Below are 25,413 nucleotides of genomic sequence, written 5' to 3' on the forward strand. Positions count from 1 at the left end.
AGCTGTCTGGAAACAAGCTTGAGAACCTCAGTTCAACTCTGATGTAGATTTGAACTTTCGAGGGTTAGTAACTGAATTGATAGTTTCTGTATTTTTGTTCTGAATTTATCTGAGCTATGTCCAGAACGCTATGATTAACTAAATGTTACTGGAGAATAAGCTTTCAAATACTTGTAGTCGCCCTTATCAGATGCAATGGTGGAATGAAGAATTAAAGCAGAAAGCCACAGAAAATTCACAGTGAAAAATGTACACTCTAAATTTCGGAATTTTCTGAAATTTCCACTCTGAATTTTCTGTCGCTTTCTGCTTCAAATCTTCATTGCACCCTTGCATCTGATGAAGGAGACGTCACGTCTTTGAAGGCTTATGCCAGTAACATTTGTTGATCATAGCCTGCTACCAAATCTTTGATTATTTTATATTTTAGATCAAGACGTCTTTTGTTCTCGGTTTGTTACTGATTTTAGCTTTGCTGTTAAGGACGTAGACCTTATATCATAGGTGAATGTGTGGCATCATCCTCAAATGTTTACATCCCAAGCGTTTTCTTCAAAACGGCCAGTACGATTCATTTAATATTTGGAGTACAGGTTTCCTGGGATTTTCCTAATCATATATCTACAAGTTATGATGAAATACACAAAATTGTATTTTTGAGACATTAAAGACATTTCAGACATTTTTAAGACATAAGGAATTATCAAAATGTGATATATTCAAGTAAGCCAAATTTTAGCTTTTTCAAACAGATGTTTTCGTACGTTTTTGCAAGTATGAACATATAACGTAATCCACAATAAGTAAAACCTGTTTTGTCACTACTTTGTTCATATTGTTTGAAAACGATCTACAGTGTTTATGGGGATTTTCTTTTGTTTATGTTTTGATAGGAAGGTGTTTATTAGCGTTGGTGTTTTCCTCTGACAAACTTTACAAAGTGGCCATATGGCCACTTTGTAAAGTTTTCAGAGGAAAACACCAACGGTGTTTATGTGCCCAATTGACACTAAATAATTGTATTTTACTAAAGGAATTTTTGTGTATTTTAAATAAAATAATTTTACTGAATATAAGTGGTCTGTTTTGTATTTCCAGGCTTGAAACACCCCATGAACGCGCAAAATTAAAGGTGTTCAACAAGTGCATATCATGTGTTCTAACCTTTAACACACTTATCGTTGAACGGCGTCCATGCGTTCAAAAAGTGTTACAGCCCTTTGAACGCATAAATGCGTTCAATTTTTTGAACGCATTTCATGTGCAACGTGTGTTCAGATATGGAACACATGGTGTTCAATATAATGTCTGATGAACACGAAGTGTTCAAAATCTGCACACGTGTGTTAAAAAATTGAACACTGGTTGAACACGTAGTGTTAAATTTCTGAACGTCTAGACGCGTTCAAAAAGTGTTACAAAAAGGCGTTTAATTGGTGTTCTATCCTTTAACACTTAACTTTACAGTGCAACCACGTCTGTCATTGAAATTAATTAGTTCACTTTTAATGTCTCAGCACACATATCGATTGGAAAATTGTGGAATGGCTATTACATCAGGTTGGCAACCCTCAAGTGAGGTCAATGAATTAAGTTTACACTTTGTAAGATAGTTACGATTCCGAAGAAAACAAGACGAATTCGTTGCTTCACAAATTTCCCTACAAAACAACACTAACATTAATCAAACAAGGAAAACTATGAAGACCTAGCAAAGCCATTTGTAATGACATTCAAAACACAGTGAACATATAATGACCATGGTATTCCACAGTGCTTGCCGTATAGCATGGAGGTACTATCTCCGCTCCTGACTCCACGATCGTTGCGAGCGACTAATCATGGAGGTAGAATAGAAATCTTTTATCTCCGAGTCCATGGACTGACGTTCGCGTTGCCATAAAAAATAAAACCACTGATGTTACTACAAGTATTTACTTGAAGTAATTATCTGTCACGGTGTCGAACGATGCGCGATGGTAAGCTATTATGAGTCAAGAGTATAACAGCCTTACTGTGACACTTTGACAACCTGACAACTTGACATTATGTTTTACTTCAGTATGGACAACTATGTACATGTGCATCAGAGAAGCCTCAACTAACTTTTTTTCCAAATGTACAATTGTCTATACAATAGGAAATGTCCTTAAGAAACAACCTTACAAAATCGAGTATCATTCCATACATATAAGTGTTTTAAACACAATAAGTAAGCGAAATATTGAGCTTTTTCAAAATATTTTTGTACGTTTTAAACAAGTATAAACATTAAACGTAATACACAGTATTTAAGCAAAAGCTGTTTTGTCATTACTTGTTCGTATTTTATGAAAACGATCCACCGTGTTTATGTGGATGTTATTCTGTATACGTTTTCATAGCTGTTAACAGGTGTTAATACCGTTGGAGTTTTCGCCTAGCAAACTTTACAAAGTGGCCATGTTTATTTGTTCATTTTACACGAAACGATTGTATTTTACTCAAGAATTGCTTTTTGCATTTTTCGAATAAAATAATTTTACTGAATATCAGTGGTCTGCTGTGTTATTTCCCGGCTTTAACACCCCTGAACGCTTAAAATTAAAGGTGTTCAACAAGTGCATTTTATGTGTTCTAGCCTCTAACACACTTATCGTTGAATGACGTCCATGCGTTCAAAAAGTGTTAGAGCCCTTTGAACCCGTAAATGCGTTCAATTTGTGAACACATTTCATGTGCAACGTGTGTTCAAACATGGAACACCATGGTTTTCAATACAATGGCTGATGAACACGTATTGTTCAAAGTCTGCACACATGTGTTGCAAAATTGAACGTGGTTGAACATTTAGTGTTAAATTTCTGAACGTGTAGACGCGTTCAAAAAGTGTTAAAAAAGGCCTTTAATTGGCGTTCTATCCTTGAACACTTAACTTTACAGTGTAATTGGAAAACACGCAAGTATACATTTAGGATATCGATATTCATGTTAACTTTATAATAGTTTGCATATGGCAATTAATATTACATGAGAGACAGAAAACTGTATAAAAATAGCATATTCGTTCTGTTGCACCACTTTATAAATAACTTGCAAATTTTACTAAAAAATTATTATTAATAGGTCTAAGATAGTGAATACCTTATAATTAGTTTTCCTAGCGGCATGTCTAATTTAGAAATGGAATGATTATTTTTTTTTTCAATTTTTTTTTTTATTGCAAATAAACAAGACACAAGAAAAAAATACAAAACAGAGAAAATTACAAAACAGGAGACAAAGGAAGGAAAAACAAAAAAACAACGAAGAGGCACTGTCTTTAACAAAAAAAGTACCAAGGAATTTAAAGAGTCACTTCAAAAAAGGGTAAAAGGATTCGCCATTTCAATCTAAACTTTCCATCTTTCCAGTCTTTTTAGCAATACTTCTTTCTGTGAAAAGAACATTTCTTACTTTTTCTAGGAAGATTGGAAAGGATGGCGTTTTGTACAAAAAACGGTTGGAATACAGATAATATTTTGCTATTAACAACAAGTGGTTTAAAAGTTCGTTCCCCTTTTGTGGTAGTACTCCAAAAACAACATCTTTACATGTCAAATCTAAAGCATGATTTGTCTTTTTGTGAAAGAATAACTGGAAAGAGGCCCAAAAGTTGCTAGCTTCTTGACAATTCCAAAACAAGTGTTCTATATTTTCTTCTGAATTACAGTACGAACAGAGTGGGGTATCCTTAATCTTATTTTTATGTAGAAACAAGTTTGTAGCTAAAATGCGGTGCATAACTTTAAATTGGAAAATTCTCAGTTTTGTCTCTTTTGTTGTTGAATAAATTAATAACCATGATTTTTTCCATTCTACATTGTTTGCATAATTTTGTTTAGAATATACAATCTCTGATGATGCAGGCTGGCACGTACGGTTTTTGAAAAGTTCATAAAATTCCTTTGTGGAGGCTTTATTAATATTAATTTGTCTGAGACAGTCTCCATCATCTCTTTCAGTTACGTGTGTAAACGTCTCATTTTTCAATAAATTTTTCCACATATTTGGTATAGCCTTTAATAAACCAATGTAAGTTACATAATTTACTTTAATATTGTATTTTTCCTGAAATATGTTCCAGGGGAGCGGGGTGCCACATTCATCAAATAAATCACTAACATATTTAATACCATGGTCTAGCCATGACTTATAAAATATGGGAAGTTCCCGCGACTATGTGTAGGTTATTCCAAAGTATCTGAAGGGATGCTTCTTGGGCTGATTGTATAGTTGCTGTTTTAAGTTCCATAAAGTATGTCATAAGATTGGAATAAAATCTAGGTAGCTTAATATTTAATGTTTTTATATCGTAATTGCAATTTAGTACGAAATTTAGTCCACCCAACTTTTGAAAATGGAAATTGGTAGGTGTGTCCACGGGGAGTAGTTTTTTAAAAGTTGATTTAAATAAGATAACTTTAAAGCTTTGTTCATTTCTGTGACATTTCTCATTTTCAGCCCTCCATTTTCCAGGTCACCCATAATTGTTGCGTTTTTAATATGTGTTTTTTACCTTTCCATAAGAATCTAAAAAGTACTGAATTGGCTTCTTTTACAAAGTCGTCTGGTACGGATAAGGCCTTCAGTGTGTAAATACGTTTGAAATTCCAAAACATTTTGAAAGTGTGACTTTCCCCGCTAATGTTAGATCTCTGGCTTTCTAAATGTCTAATCTATCTTTCATTTGTTTTAGGGTATTCCAGCAATTAATTTCTCGTTTTGTGTTTTATCGTGTCCAACATAAATTCCAAGAAGTCTGATAGGATCATTAGTTTCTGTGAAAAGGGGTGGAAAATAACGTGAGTATTTCCATAATCGCTTTAACCGTCTAAACAATAAAAGATCTGCTTTTTATAGTTTATTTCCAAACCTGAACAAATGGTGAATTTATTAAGAATTACTATATCTTTTTCATTTCTAAAAATAAGGTCGTATCGTCTGCAGAGCCAGAAATTCTTTTTCATACATTGGGGGAATAGTAATTCCTTTCAAATGTTCTGATTTCTAAAAGCAATCGCTAAAAGTTCTATTGAAATGACAAATAGGGCTGTTGATAGAGGACAGCCTTGTCTTATACCTCTCTCTAAAGTAAACCATCCTGTGGAGAAGCCATTATTAACAACACAACTTTGTACACTATTATAAAATACTTTTATCCAGTTGCAGAAAACTTGCCCGAAACCAAATAGTTCCAAAGCCTTATGCATTATGTCCCACTCAAGACTGTCAAAAGCTTTCTTGAAATCTATAAATAGTATTGCTCCTGATAAGTCTTCATTTTCCATATATTCTATTAAGTCTGATATTAATCTAATGTTTTCCATTATACTCCTGCCTTTGATGAAAGCTGTTTGATCTTGATGTATTATGGATGGAAGAACTTTAGAGATGCGTATGGCCATACATCTACTTGCTGCTTTGTAATCAGAGTTTAATAGTGAGATAATTCGTTTTCTAGCGGCATGTCTAATTTAGAAATGGAATGATTTTTTATAACATATTTTTAATAAACTCGCATTATAAGAGCAACAATTATGTCAATAAGAAATTTATCAAAAGACGCTATTAATATTCCTGATGGGCATCAATATCTATGCCAGCTTAAAGGGCATTCTTGACTGCGCGATTTAAAAAAATCAAAATTGTGCCAGGAAAAGTGCATTGGCGATGGCCTAATAGAAAGGCTCTCCTGCATAGCTGTGGGTATTTTCTGTATCACAGAGTGTTTATTTTGTTTCTATGGCTTTGCGTCATAATGTATTATTGTATCACACTAAAACGCTCCAAACCTTTTTGCACATTAAACTTTTTTTGATCAGCCGATTAAGAATGCAAAGAGGGTAAATATAGTTCATCGCAAGTATTTGTGACACAGTTGTGATCGCTCGTTCTTCACATCAGAGTAATTGTACAAACATTTTAAATATGGGCTACTGTGCGTCAAGGAATTGACATTTTCGCGCTACCCGTATAAATCGTGAGAGAATATAACATCCTGTGAGAACATAAAGAACGACAGTAAGTACTATAATAAACCAGTCTAAATATGCCTTGAGTTTCCTTTGCTCAAAACGAACAGTATTTCGGTATTTGAGAATCGTTTACCTATTTTTTTAATTATTGGCATGTATATTAAACTGGAAAAGGTATAACTGTTTAATAAAATGGATTTCTATCTATCAGTAAAAATCATTTGCAACTCAAACACTTTTGCAAAAAGGCTTATCCAATTTGATATATAAGCAACATATAGGGACATCGAAATATTTTAAAAGCAGCTCAAAAAGAACCTCATCTTGGGGACGTTTTCGCATATAAAGATACGGGTACAAATAAGTCTACCTGGCTGTGATATATGTATCACGGTAATGCAGAAAATTGATAATGGCGAAATTAAGTGGGCGTGCCCGCTGTCCCATTAAAATCGTCATGACAACTGATATTGCTCAGCGAAAAGCGCCTCGAGGACAGATATTTCCGCTCTCAAAGTATTACAGTTATTTGCTGATATGCAGCTTATTATTGAGAATGTTTCACTTCTTGTTATTGTTTAAAGGACACACTAATATTTTCTGCTTTTTCATTTAACACAGAGTATTATGAACACACTTTAAATAACAAATATCACTTATTCCTTTCTCTGCGACTGTTACGTATGTCCCTTTATGGTCTCCGTGTGCCAGTACCGGCCTGAGATCGTAATGCTTTCAGTAACCGACACTGACACACCAAGTTGTCAGTTGTGAGCACCAGTTTAAATCTGTATTACTGAACAGTCATGGCGAATACTCAACTTCCAAAGCTCCAACTCTCAACTAAGCTCTGCTTTACTCTACTCTCAACTCTGTTCTACTATTGTCCAGAAAGTGTACAACTTCAGTAGTTTTTACATCTACATTTTCTAAGGATGTGTGACTTCACATATAGTTCTAACTAAATACAGACACATTGGAAAATATAAGAGGACGGGAAATATTATCATCGTCATGATCTTTCAACTTGAAGCTAGAGTCAACGTCAACCCCGAACCTATTTATCCAAAATGTCTGTCTGAATAAATTGATTCAGCTTGATTAGCTAGTTTTTGACTTATCGGGTCTTTAAATTTGGTGTACATAGAGACGAAAAAAACTGGCAGAGTGACTGAATGAACAACGACTGACAGAGAGATTTGACGCCCTAGTGTGTATTTGGCTCAAGCAGGCCTATGAAATTTGTCCAGACACTATAGTTGATCTTAGAAAAAAATAGTTATCAAGGGCAAAACAATACTACAGCAAAAAAGCTTTGTCTGTCATTAAAATGATTCGTATATTTAAAAATATAAAAAGAAACCACAATGACACAGTACAAAAGGGACCATGAACCGATCGATTTTCTTACACGTTGATGGGTCTGTTTTGCATTCCTTTGAAAATCGGTGGTTAAATACAAACCCCACACGGAAAGTCTATGTACACGTGTAAGGAGAATGACGTTTACGTTTCACTTGCATTTGTCATACGAATATCAGACAAAGGTATCTATAAATCAATATCGAGAGAGCTGGACGATACGAACGTATGAATGGAGGACAAATTAAAGATATTTTGTGAAAAATATAACATATTGATATTGAGTTGCTGTCACTTACATGCGCAAGTTTGAAGCCAGTAGAGGAATACCACAGGGATTACTGCTTGAAGGCGCATTGTTGTGACCAGTTTATCTTAGAATATCAGCATAGTAGAACTACTGTCAAGTGAACATACGAGAGCTTGCTCATACACCAGCTTCCTCCATCGCTGTTTGCAGGATACTACTACATGAAGACGCACGCACCCACGCTTGAATTTAATGAATTATTATTGTAACAGATCAATTTACTTCGTTATTGGGGACCCAAGCCAACTGGGCGTGGGCCCCTTTTGATTTCTTTATATTATACTGCTTTCTCCTTTTTATTGGATAATATTTAAATATGCGCCTCGCATCTGACATTATTTTATTGGCTAACAATGTTCTTTATTTCAGATATCACTGATATTTATCCTAATGTTGCTGTTGTATAGCCAAGTGTCTTCCCCATTCATCAGTTATCTCCCCGTCATCGCTTTTGTGTCATCACCTTTAGAGTTTTTCAGATGTTGCTGATCATTTTCATCAGTTTCCAGTTTCTGTTCCACTGCATCAATAATTGATCATGAGATGTTTCCGTCCATTTTTTACTTTTTGTTTGTTTGTTTGTTTGTTTGTTTGTTTGTTTCAAGGTCAAAAGTCATTCGGTTCATTTAGGAATATTGTCTCCTTTAAGTTTGCATTTTCGTTTTAATTGATTTGATATGTACTTTTCTGTATAAGAGGTTGGTTATAGTATTAAAAACTTTCATTTAAAGAATTTCTTCCTCTCCTTCTTCTTGTTCTTATTGGTATTATCCTTTTTCCTGAATTCTACTTCAGTAAATATTTTGTCGTTCCTTTTCTCAGAAAATACTTCACACCTTGTTCAGGGCTAGGGACGACGAGTGGGTTTTGTGAAAATCCAGAAAATCCGTCTTCTCAAAAACCAAAGGGCAAATCAACTTCAAGTTTCTTGTGTAGAATGATAGCAATTAGTCGATTAAATTAACAAATTCAATCCAAGTGGTCACGTGACCTTGAGTGCCATATATATTTTTAATTTCAACTAAATCTATCAAAAGTCTTCTTCGCGAGAATAATAGAAATTTGAAATGAAATTTTGCTCATGTCATTATCAGTGCTAGTGCTTGCAAGTTGTGAAAGACGTTTACATTAGTACCGTTCATGTGGTTATGCCGCCATATTGCCAATACGAAAAACCTAAACCATAAAATAACAGTAAAAAATCTTCTTCGTAAGAACCACCAGACTATATTTACCACAAATGGACAAGTATGGTACGATCTTTTTTGCCGAAATTTTAGGATGGCCTCGGACGACCTTTGAACCTCTTTCACCTATCTCAGCAACTATAACGGCAATAGTTTTATTTTTAGTATGGTATTAATAAGTCATATTTGTTCAAATTGTTGTAGAAAATTTTCATTTTATCGACGCAGGTGAAATCGGAATCGGCCATTTATTAGTCAGTTTTTGGTCAAATAAGATTCGGTTTTATACTTATAATAATGAGTGTATACGGTAGAGCTCATGGCTACATGTAATTCAATTTTATTGATTTCGCAATGTAACCGAGAGATAATATAGTATTTTGAAGGACGCACAAACTGATATTCGTAATATGGTGCAGGACGCAAAGCTTTATTGACACACACATGCATACATACATATCCGACACTGACGAAAAGTTTTAACTCAAAAGAGATACAAGATCTTCGCTTCTAAATACATACATTCCGCCTGTTTAGTACTAGTCTGCTACAGAAACGTTATATAAATGGTAATATCTCAGCTCGATGAGATACTGTGAAAGTTGTTTCGGTGTCATTAGCCACGTAAACAGGGTCATTAAATTAATTTCTTCATTGCCCGACATGTGAAACTCTTAATTTGCATTAAAATCCAAGATGACTACCGAAATGACCTCAAAACAGGCAAAATACATAATCACAGTACCTTGAGATACGTCATATTTCAATGCATTTTGCAACTGTTTTTTGTGTCTTTGGAAAGGTTTCAGGGGGTAAAAGGATTGGCACCTTTTGTTATATAAACTCTAAAATCAACCATAAAAATCTGAAATCAATACCACAATCTGAGATGGCCGCCACGAATGTTTCCACAACAAATATCAAGGTATGTCTTTGCTTAGAATGCATAATCGTAGAGGTTAATATGGTGTTCAAGGCTGAAGGATAAGTTTCTTAATTTGAAAAAAAAAATAGTTAAGTAAAATAATTCATGGAAAGCCAAAGTGGTCCCCCAATATCAACGATGGTCACGTAAATGTATACCACAAACATTGAGTTGTATCTTAACCACCCAGTATTCTTGAGACCCATTTTGGTGTGCTTGGTCAGGTTTTTATCAGTCACAGAATTTTCATCTCTTGTTTTCTGAGTTGTAAATATCATCCTAATATAATAACATAGGAAGATTTTATCCCACATATATTGATTTATTCACAATCTTTGACACTACATTTAATCTGTTTGGATCCGTTTAATTATATTGATTACATTAAACTGTGTCTTCCTGTACAACATCGATGATGTTTTGACACCGTTTTAGATAAATGTTAGATTGTAAGTTTACATGGGAAAATATACAATTGACCCTTCAAATATATCCAACGACCAAAAAATTGTGTAGTAGGAAAATACTCATTAAAGGAGACATTGTGTAATATTTTAGACGCCATTGTGGCGGCATTATTTAAATAAAATACCTTTTATAGTGTTCATGAAAGTTTATTTTTCTAGGTCAGATAACAATACATTCAAATACTGCGACCAATAAAACATGACCATACACATCAAAGTAGGACTTAAGAATGCTTGATTGGTAAAGTTGAGACAAGCTGTCATCTCACATCTCACTAAATCAAACATTGTTGGGTATTTGTAATGCAAATAAACTGTCCAAAGCACTTTGAATACGTGTCTGTTGAGATTGGTATTCCTGTTGCCCTATGGATGACACCATACCAAAACAATAAAATTGTTTGCTGTATAGAATGGTTGCAAAAGTAAGAGTGCAGCCTGTGAGGGATGACAAGAAACTTGGTTATAAAAAGTGGCAAGTCAAAGTAGGTCTTAAGAGTGTTTGATTGGTAAAGATACGACAAGCTGTCATCTTACATCTCACTAAATCAAACATTTGGTATTTGTAATGCAAATAAACAGCTCAAAGTATTTTGAATAGGTGTTAGTTGAGAGTTGTACTCCTACTGCCCTAGCATAAACAATAAAAATGTTTGCTGTTTAGAATGGTTGCAAAGGTAAGACTGCAACCTCTGAGGGATGACAAGAAACTTGTTCATAAAATGTGGCAAGTCAAGTATCTTCATTGTCGAAACAAATAACCATGCACGCAATGATTAAGGCATTCATATAATGCCTCTGCCATACCCTCTTGCTGACATATATTTAGATCGCAGCAACAGTGAAGACCCTCCCGAAATTATCCAAGTGACTATAGGATGGGCACAAAGATAATCCAGACAGATGATTCAGGTTGGCCCAAATTTGACAAATCGTCACTTTTATGCCAGTGCAAAGAATTTTCAGCAAACTCTTCTAGATTTACTAAAACTCATTTACTGTTGTTGATTTGAAAATGATCCTTCATGTTGTATGGAAAGATACAGTTTATTATAATTTAACGTAATTGGATGGTTTGACAATTTATATAAGTGGAAATATGAATTCCATGACCTCTGAAACGGATCCAAAAACATATAATCTTTTGTCCAGGACGCAGAATAAATTAAGACACGATGTAATATTTTAGGCAACCATTATGGCGGTAACGTGAGATAACATCCCTTCATTAAAAGTATGATTTTCCAGCTATGAAAACAAGAGATGAAAAAACTGCGACCAGTAAAAGCTGACCCAACACAACAAAATAGGTATCAAGAATGGTCGGTTGGTTAACAATTATGGCATTCAGACAACTTTCTGTAGTTGTCAGAGTTTTGACAAACTCAACTGTTTCGTATGACCAAGGGTTCATCGCTGTCACTGTCATGGAACGTGTGGTGGTCAGAGAATTCTTGTCCTTTTTAATTATTAATTATTTTAAAGAGTCAGTATTAAAATTTAGCCAGAGACTAATATCACTGGCATATACATAAACAATTACAGAAAAAGACTTCAGTTCCCCATATGTTGGGGTAGTGAGTTCCAAAGTCTTGCACTATAATTAGAGAAAGGCTGTTATCAATATCTTGTTGTTCTTGAGTTTGTTATGCATAGCCGTGATTTTTTTCTTAAATTTTTGCTTTTGCAAACAGAAACATGCATGAGCATTGACTTTATTACATCAATGACAGGAAAGGTTAGTGAAGAACACTCAAACGACACATTCCCATCAGTCTCTTAAAGGGCCCGTAGATGTAACTTTTGATGATTTGTTCACTTTTGTTTTCAGTATAAACTACAGATTTTTTGTCATACTCCAAAGACAATTGAGATACACAGTGTCGAGATTGTCAAGTCAACTACATGTATAGAACGCATTGTTACTGTGGTCTATGCATGATATGTACAGTGTTTATTGAAGAATGAAGAGTACATGAACTGTATGTCGACAAACACGCGTCAAAGCGCTCAAGCCTTATAATAATTACAACGATTAATGCTTGCCCTTTACTCCAAGTTACCTCTGCAGCAAACCTAATTTACGAATTATAAGGCTTGAGCGCTTCGACGCGTATTTGTCGGCTGAGGCTGATTAACTCTCCATTCTTCCAGAATTATATTGTGACAGATACCAAGGGTCACATTGATACCACATTGCTACTGTTGACAACTAGATTCTGGTCCGGATAACAATAAAACTGTAAACAATAATAACATTGCATTAGACCATACTTAAGACGCAGTATTTATTTCAGGATAGTGTCAAAATCTTCCAAATAATCGTTAAATTCCATAATTCAAGCTCTCAATACATAAGCGTCATTGGGCGAGATAAACCCGCGCAATTCCACTTGATTTTGACAATAACAATACTGCTGTCTGGTGCCTGGCTCGTTTACACAATATCTTTCTAACGGAGATATTCTGCGTACTATCCCCATGTTATATTGTATTTCAACCACTTGAGAAATTAGCTGTCTAATATCGTTTTAATTTATTCATGGTGTGAGTTTGAAAGAGTCTAATTGAAGCATGCCTCGCATGGGCAAGTGATAATATGTACTGCTTTATCTTTTCTAGCGTCGGTATTCTTTATGGCGTAGTTATCCAACATACCTAAAATACTATATAAATGGACGCGCACACTCACTCAGCCACACCGACCCACGCAGCAACACACACCAGACAGACCAACAGACAGACGTATGAGTGGCAATTAAGTACCCATAACATGATTGGCGCAAACGTGCGGGTACAAACAGTAGATGAGAATAAGAATAACAAAAGAATCGACGTTGCAAGAGATCCCTTGACTGCCTGAAGACCACTCAAAACCAGACAACTGCTCGGCACGCTTCTCCTCCACATCTTAAACACTTTGATTCCCGCCACCTGTTAGTTTCCGTAGGTGCTCGAGTTGGCTTATTTTATTAAATTGTCATTTTTTGTTCAATATGCACCGTAAATTCCCATTGTTCTTGTCGTTCTAATCGGATGTCATCACGATTCTGTGTAGGAACCTATCAGCTCAGTCTTAGCCAAGAGAGATAGCTATAGCAAATGAGTAAAGTTCCCCAATCATATTCCCCGCTAAACCCCCCTGCATGACAATAGAATGGACAAATCCTAATCTATGCCTATTCTACTGCGCGTTAACCATTATTGCAATAGGTAGAAATGCCATACATATTGGGGCACAAACAACTTTCCTATAGCCGTATAACTTTCTATAGGGGGGAGGTTAATGAGCAATGACGTAATTTTTTTGAAGAGCGCCGCCATCGGCTCATGCGGACAGGTTTTGCTTGTCTTGGAATCACGCTCGATTCTGAATCAACAACTGGCTGAAAATATTCTGCACATGCGCAAATCGCAAGACAGAAAGACAACCTTGTAAACAGTGAAAACCTGGTGAAATTCTGTCATTTCTTTCGTAAGATACATATTTTTGAAAATCGCTCTCAAAAATTTGTGATTTTCTGAAGTTTTCTGGGCATTTTTTCTGTCCTTTTTAGAGGACCTGGAGAAGATGAATAAGATTTTTCATGTGGAAACCGCTAATTTTTCCAGTGACCTGAATACATCACCTAACATTTCCACTCACAACCAAGTCGGGAACGCGACTGTAATGTAGGGAACGGGGTTTTATGCACAGCCTATTTTCCGTCTTTTGACAAATAGGATTGGCTTGTTTGACTTAGAAAATGGAGAAGGTGAGCGGTGATAGACCCTCTGAGGAGAAGCATATCTCCATGCTGACACGTCTATACCGTGTGTGTGGCACACAAGACCTAAAAAAGCCTGCAAATGTCAATTTATATGCCAATGAACTCATGAAGGTGTGCCAGTGCCACCACAATGTTGATCACGTCAGTCCAGGCCTTTCCGACAACACCCCCCCCCCCCCCCCATGGCAGTACGTACGTACGCGTACGGCATATCGTCGGCGTACGGCCACAAAATTACCTCTGAACACTGTTTCACACTGCACAATTCGATGACCCTCTGCTGGGAAGTAGCTATCCGACTGCTGTAGTCTTTTTTGAGGCTTTCCGTTTGTTCTCTATTGCCTTTATTAGTGGGACAACGCGAAATGTTTTGCCGTCGCTAGCCATTGTTTACGTATTGATTTTGAAATTCGCTGGATATTGCGAGGGCAAGTCAGGTCGTAAGCCATATGCGCATGAGCACCAAATTTACCCAGCAGCCTTGGCGAAAAGTTATACGGCCATAGGGCTCTATGGGGAAAGTTGTTTGTGTCGGGAGGGGGAGCGTTAGTCGGTCCATCATCCTACTGGCGTTAGCCAAATTACAGAATGAGGCACCCATAACCCACTACCTCAACGCAGCTCTTAGGAGTTAAGTGCCATATCATGATAAAATGCATTATGCTTGTTTTTCGTTTGTTCGTTTGTTATTCGTTTGATTAATTGGTTGAATGTTGACTATGCAAACTAGCATTTTCATTACCTGCTTTGTTATCTGTCACGATATAGTTCTGGAACAATGAAGAATACATCAAATGTATGCCGCAACACACGCGTCAAAACACTCACAAGCCTTGTAATTAGTACATAAGGTTTGCTGCACGGGTAACTTTGAGTGTAGAGCAAGCACTATGCTAATTTACCATGAGAATAAGTTTGATGAACTACTTAGGCTGCGTATGTTTGATTGACGTCATTTCGACAAGAACGAATTACATCGTTAGCTCCTGAAAACATCTCTTGAATTGAGAAAGGAAATACGTACGAGACAACAAACCACGACACCTATGATTGGACAATAATGAGTGTCACACGGTATGTCCACAGGAGCTACGTCGAGGCTTATGGATGAATGTGCTTGCCAATAATCAGGATTTTTTATGATTAAATTTCCCTATTACGTCTCCTACCGGGGACATAGAGCCGTTATTTTGAAACTCATATTTGAGTGTTAACCTGAAACCCATATTTTCAAACAATTATGTTCAAATTAAAAATTATTAAATCCTTTAGAGACACTAATATCATGTAAAATCGTCGTATATACAGGAATAAGAATTATGTTACTCTGACGCCACACTGAACAATTTAAACTAGCCAGCTCTATTGAAGGCGTACAGTACGATAACGTACACTAATTTTGATCAAAGACCAACAAACACCACAAGGAATATAGGAATACGTTGTACCAGTGACTGAAAAAAAAGTTATCGACAAAATGTCGATCTTACCACAGCTCACCTCAAACCAATATTCTCAAACTGACTGAACTTGATGTCAGACAATTTATCTTAGTTAAGAAATATTGCATCGAACACTCTCAATATGGTCCTACGATGTTTTCTGCAATGTAATTTATTAACAAAATGGTAGGCTTGGAGGTCCATTGGAACAGCAGCGCATGTCTGCTTGCTTTCTAAGATAGTGGAAGAAAACGTGTCTGCGTAGGTGTAATTCAATCTTTAACCTTTTAATTGTTTTATCAAGAAGTTTCTTGACCTTTGTGTCAGAGGGCCTTAAGAAAAATAGAGGACAATCTTCTGAAAATCTAGTAAGGGTCAATTCAACACAATAGCATTCTATTTTTTTATTTGCACTCGCGTTACAAAAGCATCTACAGTGTTGATAAGAAATATCTGAACATTTATCAAATGACGCTTATATTCCCAATGTGCAACTCTATCTATGCCAGTTCAAAACACATTCGTTACTGCGCGATATAGAAAATCAATTTTTCCTGATGCAAGTGTATGGGCGATGGCCGAATGGGAAGGCTCTCCTGTATCTGTGGGTATTTCTGGTATCACCGTGTGTTATTTTGTATATATTGCTTTGCGTCATACTGTATCATTGTATCAGGCGACAGCGCTCCAAACTTTTTCGCCCATTACAGGTTGTTTGATCAGCCGATTAAGAATGCAAACAGGGTGAAAGGTAGTTCATCGCCAGTATCAGTTGCAAGTATTTGTCAAACGCTTGTGACCGTCTCGTTCTTCATATCAGAGACATTATACAAACATTTTTAAATACGGGCTGTTGTGCGTCAAGGAACACTTCCGCGCTGCTCGTCACTGTTTTCAGTGTTCTGACAATTCTAGATATATTTATAGGCATTAATGGATCATGATTAAGTTTTAAATCTTAAATGAGCAAACAATAGTTCTCTAATTGAGAATCCTTCGTCTAAAATTTTATAAATTATTGGCATGTATATTAAACTGAGACAGTTTTAACTGTTTAATAGAATGGGTTTCTATCTAACAGTAACAGGACTGGTGCTGTGCAACTCACACTTTTTTAAAAGGTACATCAAATTTGATGCAATATCAACATAGTGACATTTAAATGTTAGTCACACCACCTCAAAAGAGCCTCATCTGGGGATGTGGTCGTGTATGACGATGCACATACAAATTAGTCTATCCCGCTGTAATACCTCCCTCACAGTAATACAAAAAAATTGATAATGGCCGAACAAAGTAGGCGTGTCGACTGTCCCATTGTAATCGTCATGACAACTGCCGTTGCTAAGCCAGAATCGCCTCGGGGACCAATGTTCCCGCTCTTAAAGTTTAGCAATGATGTGCTAATCTGCAGCTTGTTGGGAATTCTGAAGTTTGGGAAATGAATGAAGATTTTAGTTCTTGTTTTATTTTAAAGAGCACACTTTCACATTTTTCGCTTTTACATTTAACATAGAGATTGCATAACGACGACATTTCCCTACATAGATTTAGATGTCGGGGATATGGCATATTTGGGGTTAATCGGCCATACCCACCACGTCTGTCATTGAAATTCGTTAGTTTACTTTTAATGTTTAGCACACATATCGATTGGAAAATTGTGGAATGGCTATTACATCAGGTTGGCAACCCTCAAGTGAGGTCAATGAATTAAGTTTACACTTTGTAAGATAGTTACTATCCAAAGAAAAAAAGACGAATTCGTTGCTTCACAAATTTCCCTACAAATACAACACTAACATTAATCAAACAAGGAAAACTATGAAGACCTAGCAAAGCCATTTGTAATGACATTCGAAACACAGTGAACATATATTGACCAAGGTATTCCACAATGCTTGCCCTATAGCATGGAGGTACTATCTCCGCTCCTGACTCCACGATCGTTGCGAGCGACTAATCATGGAGGTAGAATAGAAATATTTTACCTCCATGGACTGACGTACGCGTGGCCATAAAATAAAACCACTGATGTTACTGCAAGTATTTACTTGAAATAATTATCTGTCACGGTATCGACCGATGTGTGATGGTAAGCTATTATGATTCAAGATGAGTATTATTTACAGCCTTACTGTGACACTTTGACAACTTGACATGTTGTGTTTACTTCAGTATGGACAACTATGTACTATGTGCATCAGAGAAGCCTCGACTAAACTTTTTTCCAAATTTACAATTGTCTATACAATAGGAAATGTCCTTAAGAAACCACCTTACAAAATCGAGTATGCATTTCATACATATAAGTGTTTTAAACACAATAAGTAAGCTAAATATTGAGCATTTTCAAAAGATTTTTGTACGTTTTTAACTTAAACAAGTATAACATTAAACGTAATACAGAGTATTTTAACACTTTGAGCGCCAAAGTCTATTTTTGTTCCCTTTATAAAATAAATTGCACTCAATTTTTTCTCAGATTTTTGCCAAAATTTTTGAGAAAAAACTGTAGCCAATGAATTGTGATGTCCATTTGGTCCAAATTATAAAAAGTACAGAACAATTCATAAAAATTCGTAAAATGTTCCACTAAAATTTGGCGGGAAAATTACAGCGCTCGAATGGTTAAGCAAAAGCTGTTTTGTCATTACTTGTTCATATTTTATACTTTACTGAATATCAGTGGTCTGTTGTGTTATTTCCATCATTAAAAATGAAAACAGGGTAAATATAGTTCATCGCCAGTGTCAGTTCAAGTATTTGTGACACAGTTGTGATTGCTCGTTCTTCACATCAGAGTCATTGTACAAACATTTTTAAATAGGGGCTACAGTGCGTCAAGGAATTGACATTTTCGTTATACAAGTATAAATCGTGAGAGAATATAACATCGTATGAGAACATAAAGAACGACAATAAGTATTATTATAAACCAGTCTAAATATGCCTTGAGTTTTCCTTTGCTCAAAACGAACAATATTTCGGTATTTGAGAATCGTTTACCTATTTTTTTTAATTATTGGCATGTATATTAAACTGAAAAAGGTATAACTGTTTAATAGAATGGATTTCTATCTATCAGTAAAAATCATTTGCATCTCAAACACTTTTGCAAAAAGGCTTATCCAATTTGATATGTAAGCAACATATAGGGACATCGAAATATTTTACAACAGCTCAAAAAGAACCTCATCTTGGGTCCGCTTTCGCATATAAAGATACGGGTACAAATAAGTCTGCCTGGCTGTGATATATGTATCACGGTAATACAGAAAATTGATAATGGCGAAATTAAGTGGGCGTGCCCGCTGTCCCATTAAAATCGTCATGACAACTGACATTGCTCAGCGAGAAAGCGCCTCGAGGACAGATATTTCCGCTCTCAAAGTATTACAGTTATTTGCTGATATGCAGCTTGTTATTGAGAATGTTTCACTTCTTGTTAATTTTTAAAAGGGCAAACTAATAGTTTCTGCTTTTTCATTTAACACGAGAGAATATTATGAATCCACTTTAAATAACAAATATCACTTATTCCTTCCTCTGCGACTGTTACGTCTCTCCCTTTATGGTCTCCGTGTGCCGGTACCGGCCTGAGATCGTAATGTTTTCAGTAACCGACACTGACACACCAAGTTGTCAGTTGTGAGCACCAGTTTAAATCTGTATTACTGAACAGCAGTGGCGAATACTCAACTTCCAAATCTCCAACTATCAACTAAGCTCTGCTCTACTCTACTCGCAGCTCTGTTCTACTACTGTCCAGAAAGTGTACAACTTGAGTAGTTTTTACATTCTACATATTCTAACGGTTCGTGACTTCACATATAGTTCTAAATAAATACAGACACATTGGAAATTATAAGAGGACGGAAAATATTATCATCGTCATGATCTTTCAACTGGAAGCTACAGTCAACGTCAACCCCGAACCTATTTATCCAAAATGTCTGTCTGAATAAATTGATTCAGCTTGATTAGCTAGTTTTTGAGTTATCGGGTCTTTAAATTTCGTGTACATACAGACGAAAAAACTGGCAGAGTGACTGAATGAACAACAACTGACAGAGAGATTTGACGCCCTAGTGTACATTCGGCTCAAGCAAGACTATGAAATTTGTCCAGACACCATAGTTGATCTTCGAAAAAAAAATAGGTATCAAGCGCAAAACAATACTACAGCCAAAAAAGCTTTGTCTGTCATTAAAATGATTTGTATAGTTAAGAATATATAAAGAAACCACAATGACACAGTAACAAAGGGACCATGAACCGATCGATTTTCTTACACGTTGATGGGTTTGTTTTGCATTCCTTTTCAAATAGGTGGTTAAATACAAACCCCACACGGAAAGTCTATGTACACGTGTAAGGAGAATGACGTTTGACTTGCATTTGTCATACGAATATCAGACAAAGGTATCTATAAATCAACATAGAGAGAGCTGGACGATACGAACGTATGAATGGAGGACAAATTAAAGATATTTTGTGAAAAATATAACATATTGATATTGAGTTGCTGCCACTTACATGCACAAGTTTGAAGCCCATAGAGGAATACCACAAGGATTACTGCTTGAAGGCGCATTGTTGTGACCAGTTTATCTGAGAATATCAGCATACGTAGAACTACTGTCCAAGTGAAAATACGCGAGCTTGCTCATACACCAGCTTCCTCCATCGCTGTTTGCAGGATACTATACATATAGACGCACGCGCCCACGCTTGAATTTAATGAATTATTATTGTAACAGATGAATTTACTTCGTTATTGGGGACCCAAGCCAACTGGCCGTCAATTTCTTACTTTTGTTTGTTTGTTTGTTTTAAGGTCAAAAGTCATTCGGTTCATCTTATTATTTTAGGAATTTTGTCTCATTTAAGTTTGCATTTTCGTTTTAATTGATTTGATATGTACTTTTCTGTATAAGAGGTTGGCTATAGCATTAAAAACGTTCATTTAAAGAATTTCTTCCTCTCCTTCTTCTTGTTCTTATTGGTATTCTCCTTTTTCCTGAATTCTACTTCCGTAAATATTTTGTCGTTCCTTTTCTCAGAAAATACTTCACACCTTGTTCAGGGCTAGGGACGACGAGTGGGTTTTGTGAAAATCCAGAAAATCCGTCTTCTCAAAAACCACAGGGCAAATCAACTTCAAGTTTCTTGTGTAGAATGATAGCAATTAGTCGATTAAATTAACAAATTCAATCAAAGTGGTCGCGTGACCTTGAGTGCCATATATATTTTTTTTAAATTTCAACTAAATCTATCAAAAGTCTCCGTGTCCAGAACAATAGACCATTTGAAATGATATTTTGCGCATATCATTATCAGTGCTAGTATTTGCAAGTTACGAAAGGCGGTTACATCAGTATCGGTCGTGTGGTTATGCAGCCATATTGCCAATTACAAAAAAACCTACAATAACCATAAAATAACAGTGAAAATCTTCTTCGTCAGAACCAGCAGACTACATTTTACCACAAATTGACAAGTATTGTACGATCCTTTTTGGTTTTTTGCCGAAATTTTAGGATGGCCTAGGTCGACCTTTGAACCTCTTTCACCTATCTCAGCAACTATAACGGCAAGAGTTTTATTTTTAGAATGGTATTAATAAGTCATATTTGTTCTAATTGTTGTAGAAGATTTTCATTTTATCGACGCAGGTGAAATCGGAATCGGCCATTTATTAGTCAGTTTTTGGTCAAATAAGATTCGTTTTATACTTATAATAATGAGTGTATAAGGACGCTGTAGAGTTCATGGCTATATACATGTAATTCAATTTTATTGATTTTGCAATGTAACCGAGAGATAAAACATTAATCAAATAAGGAAAACTATGCAGACCTAGCAAAGCCATTTGAAATGACATTCGAAACACAGTGAGCATTTAATGACCAAGGTATTCCACAATGCTTGCCGTATAGCATGGAGGTACTATCTCCGCTCCTGGCTCCACGATTGTAGCGAGCGACTAATCATTGAGGTAGAAGAGAACTATTTTATCTCCATGGACTGATGTATGCGTACGTGGCCATAAAATAAAACCACTGATGTTACTACAAGTATTTACTTGAAGTGATTATCTGTCACGGTATCGACCGATGCGTGATGGTAAGCTATTGTGAGTCACGAGTATAACAGCCTTACTGTGACACTTTGACAACTTGACATGTTGTGTTTACTTCAGTATGGACAACTATGTACCATGTGCATCAGAGAAACCTCAACGAACTTTTTTCCAAATTTACAATTCTCTATACAATAGGAAATGTCCTTAAGAAACCACCTTACAAAATTGAGTATGCATTTCATATATGTAAGTGTTTTAAATACAATAAGTAAGCGAAATATTGAGCTTTTCAAAATATTTTTGTACATTTTAACAAGTATAAACATTCAACGTAATACACAGTATTTAAGCAAAAGCTGTTTTGTCATTACTTGTTCGTATTTTATGAAAACGATCTACCGTGTTTATGTGGATGCTATTATATTTATGTTTTCATAGGTGTTAACAGGTGTTAACACCGCTGGTGTTTTCGCCTTGCAAACTTTACAAAGTGGCCATGTTTATTTTATTTTTGTTTATTTTATTTTTGTTTATTGTATTTTACTCAAGAATTGTTTTTTGCAGTTTTCGAATAAAATAATTTTAATGAATATCAGTGGTCTGTTGTGTTATTTCCAGGCTTGAACACCTCTGAACGCTTAAAATTAAAGGTGTTCAACAAGTGCTTTTTATGTGTTCTACACTGTAAAAATAGCGGACGCTAGACGCGTCTTTACGCGTTCAAAATGTACGTGTCGGTGTTCAAATTTGAACGGCTAGTGTTCATATTGTTAACACTAGTGTTCATATTATTAACAATGATGTTCTACACCTGAACACGTAGTGTTAACAACTATCTCCTTCAAGTGTTCAAAAACTCAGCATCACAGAAATTTTACAATACTGTTACTTCGTTCATACAGGCAAAAATTGAAACGTTTTCAGCGACTTTATTTGTGATTGTCAACACAGGGGATTAATAGTTTGGGTCCGCTCGTGTCCATCCTCTCAAAATTAAGCCATTGTTTTGATATTTAAGACGTCTTAATGCGCCCTCTCGAGTTCAAAAGGTGTGTATGGCCAAGCATACTGCATAACAAGATGGCTGAAACGAACGACGTCGTACTGGCTTGTCTTCTGTTTTTTTACCTGCTGCATATGCGGTCCAGACGGAGTCGTCGCCGCCTTAATGATCTGAATGCAGACCAAATGCAATCGTTAACCGATTTAGCCCTTGAGTTTGATGCGTTCAGAACTGCCGAGCGCGGGAACATGCATTTGCTATGGATTGTACTCGGTCACATAAATGCCAGTGTGAGGCCAATACACAGAACCGTGTGGACTAGGGAACGCTCCGATTATTGGTGGCGTACAATCGTCATGCGGTCATGGAACAGTAGAGACTGGATAGAAAACTTCAGGTATGTACCGTATAAGTTTGCTTTAGAGTGACCACAAGACAAATTACATGTACCCCGGCTATTACGGTAAGTGTTAGACTTCGGAGTGTAGGTGGGTAGACGAAGACTTGAACTTAGTGCTCATTGCCGGACAACTCGGTGGCCTAAATGAATTACGATGATCTTGATTTCAAGTTTGTTACTAATTATAGCTGCACGCTGGTTTTATTTTCGTCGTTACTGCAGAAAATGATGACAAATAGATCATTATAATATCTATTTATGCATATTGATGACAGTCCTCTTTTGGGATCAGCGCTATTGTGTAATTGCAGCTGCATGTTTAGTGATATTCAGAATTTTTTACATCAAGTGACTCAATGTCAGTATATCAGAGGATGTGGTGTAATTTTTAGATTTGAAATGTCAATTCTTTCAACAGTCGTATTTTGTGATTCGTAGCATGTATATGTATACAAAACACAACATAATCAATATCATCCTCTGTAGCAATAGCATATAAAGGTCATTGAGTATAGACTGGATTTATATTTGTGGTACAATTTTGCAATTGTGCTCAAAGCACAAACTCCCAACAGTGGAAGAACTGCAGGAGCAGCCGTATACGAAAATACTGATGACCAATATTCACTTTGTATCTTTTAGGATGACAAAGGATACATTTATGTACATATGTACACGTTTGAGAAGGAGGGCTGTTTCTGTAGAGTAACGTGTGGGAATAACCCTGTGGCGGCTTTCCACCAACTGTGATTATCGGACAATTGGCCATCTCTTTGGTATAGCAAGATCAACCGCCTGTGAAATTGTCCATGAGACGTGTCAACAAATAATTGCTGTATTTCTGAAATCTGTCATCAGGTTTCCAACTGGTAATGAGCTTGAGGTATGTATCCTCTGTCGCAATATGGTCGTGTGTCATAACATTTTAGGTGCAGGTTGATTCCGTTATGCTTTTATACTAAAGTTATTTCAAGACAATTATCTTTGAGAGTACAGTTCCGCACAAATGATGATATCGATAGTGAAAAAAAATTGTCCTGTTTAAAGGAAATAGGTTTACTGCTGGGTTTATATACAAAGGAATTTTTCTTGCAGTAGTAGGAGAGATACATTTCAGATTAACAAGAAATGTTTCATTTCTGTTAAGGGGAATACAAAAGGTTCTTTGTGAACTTATGTTGTTTATTTTACATTCTGTATAACAGTTAAAACAACCATGTTTCCTATTTTTTCAGAGAGTGGTTGATGGATTTCAACAACGTTGGGGTTTCCCACAAGTCGCAGGAGCCATTGATGCAACACACATTCCCATTCTTGCACCAGAAAACTACCCCAATGACTACTTTAACCGGAAAAGCTTTCATTCTGTGCTCGTGCAGGCTGTTGTTGATGACAAGTACTGTTTCACAGATGTGTGTGTTGGCTGGCCTGGTAGCGTTCACGATGCTAGGGTTTATTCAAATTCGAGGCTCTATCAACTATTATCAGAAAACAGACTGCTGCCAAACAGAACTAGACAGATCAGTGGAGTTGACATCCCTATCATGTTGATAGGAGATCCTGCGTATCCCCTACAAAAGCATTTAATGAAGGCATATTCTGATACAGGAAGACTAACTGAAGAAGAAGTTTACTATAATAGACGACTAAGTAGGGCAAGGATGGTAGTAGAGAATGCCTTTGGTCGTCTCAAAGGCCGCTGGCGTTCATTGATGAAACGGAACGACTGTCAACTGGAGGGAATCCCGACAATTGTAACAACTTGTTGTATTTTGCACAATTTGTGTGAGAGGGAAGGGAATCCCTTTTATGAACAGTGGCTAGATAACAATAATGTGTTTGATGTGCCCAACGTGCCAGTGGATGACAGGGATGAAGGTTTCCCTGCACAAGTTAGAAGAGCCCTTGTTCAATATTGTCAGGACAATAGACTATAATCCAATAAGAGTAGACTGTCTAAAATAAGTGGTAGATTACAACAAGAAGTGGGAACTTTGCACTGACAGTTTCTAAAACTTGTATTTTGTTTATTAGTTAAATTTGTTAAGATGATGATGCCTCATTTCAGTGTCACTGTCAACATACCACAACCCCATTGAGTTTGGAATGGAGAAAGTCAAGTAGGTGGGATGGTCTGCAGGGACTGCAGATAGTATTCAATTCCACTAGTACTGTATCATTAAAATTGTTACATCTTCAATGTGAAATCTCAAACTTTACTGTCCAGATATCAAATTTGTGATTGCAAATCCACTTTGCATGAAACTTATATTTTGTGATGACTCTCTCATCCTCTCTTCAGCCAGGTGATGTGGCAGTAGCAGCCAATATAGTCGGGTCGGAAGTAGGGTTCCATGCACCCCATGGATGTATTTTTTTAACCTACATTTTTGTAATCCTTAGGGTCTATATTTAATGAATTTTGATGTTCCCAAAATCAAATCGTGTCCCATGGGTTTCATT

Source organism: Ptychodera flava, chromosome 2 (genome assembly GCF_041260155.1).
Source record: "Ptychodera flava strain L36383 chromosome 2, AS_Pfla_20210202, whole genome shotgun sequence".
Taxonomy (NCBI): Eukaryota; Metazoa; Hemichordata; class Enteropneusta; family Ptychoderidae; genus Ptychodera; species Ptychodera flava.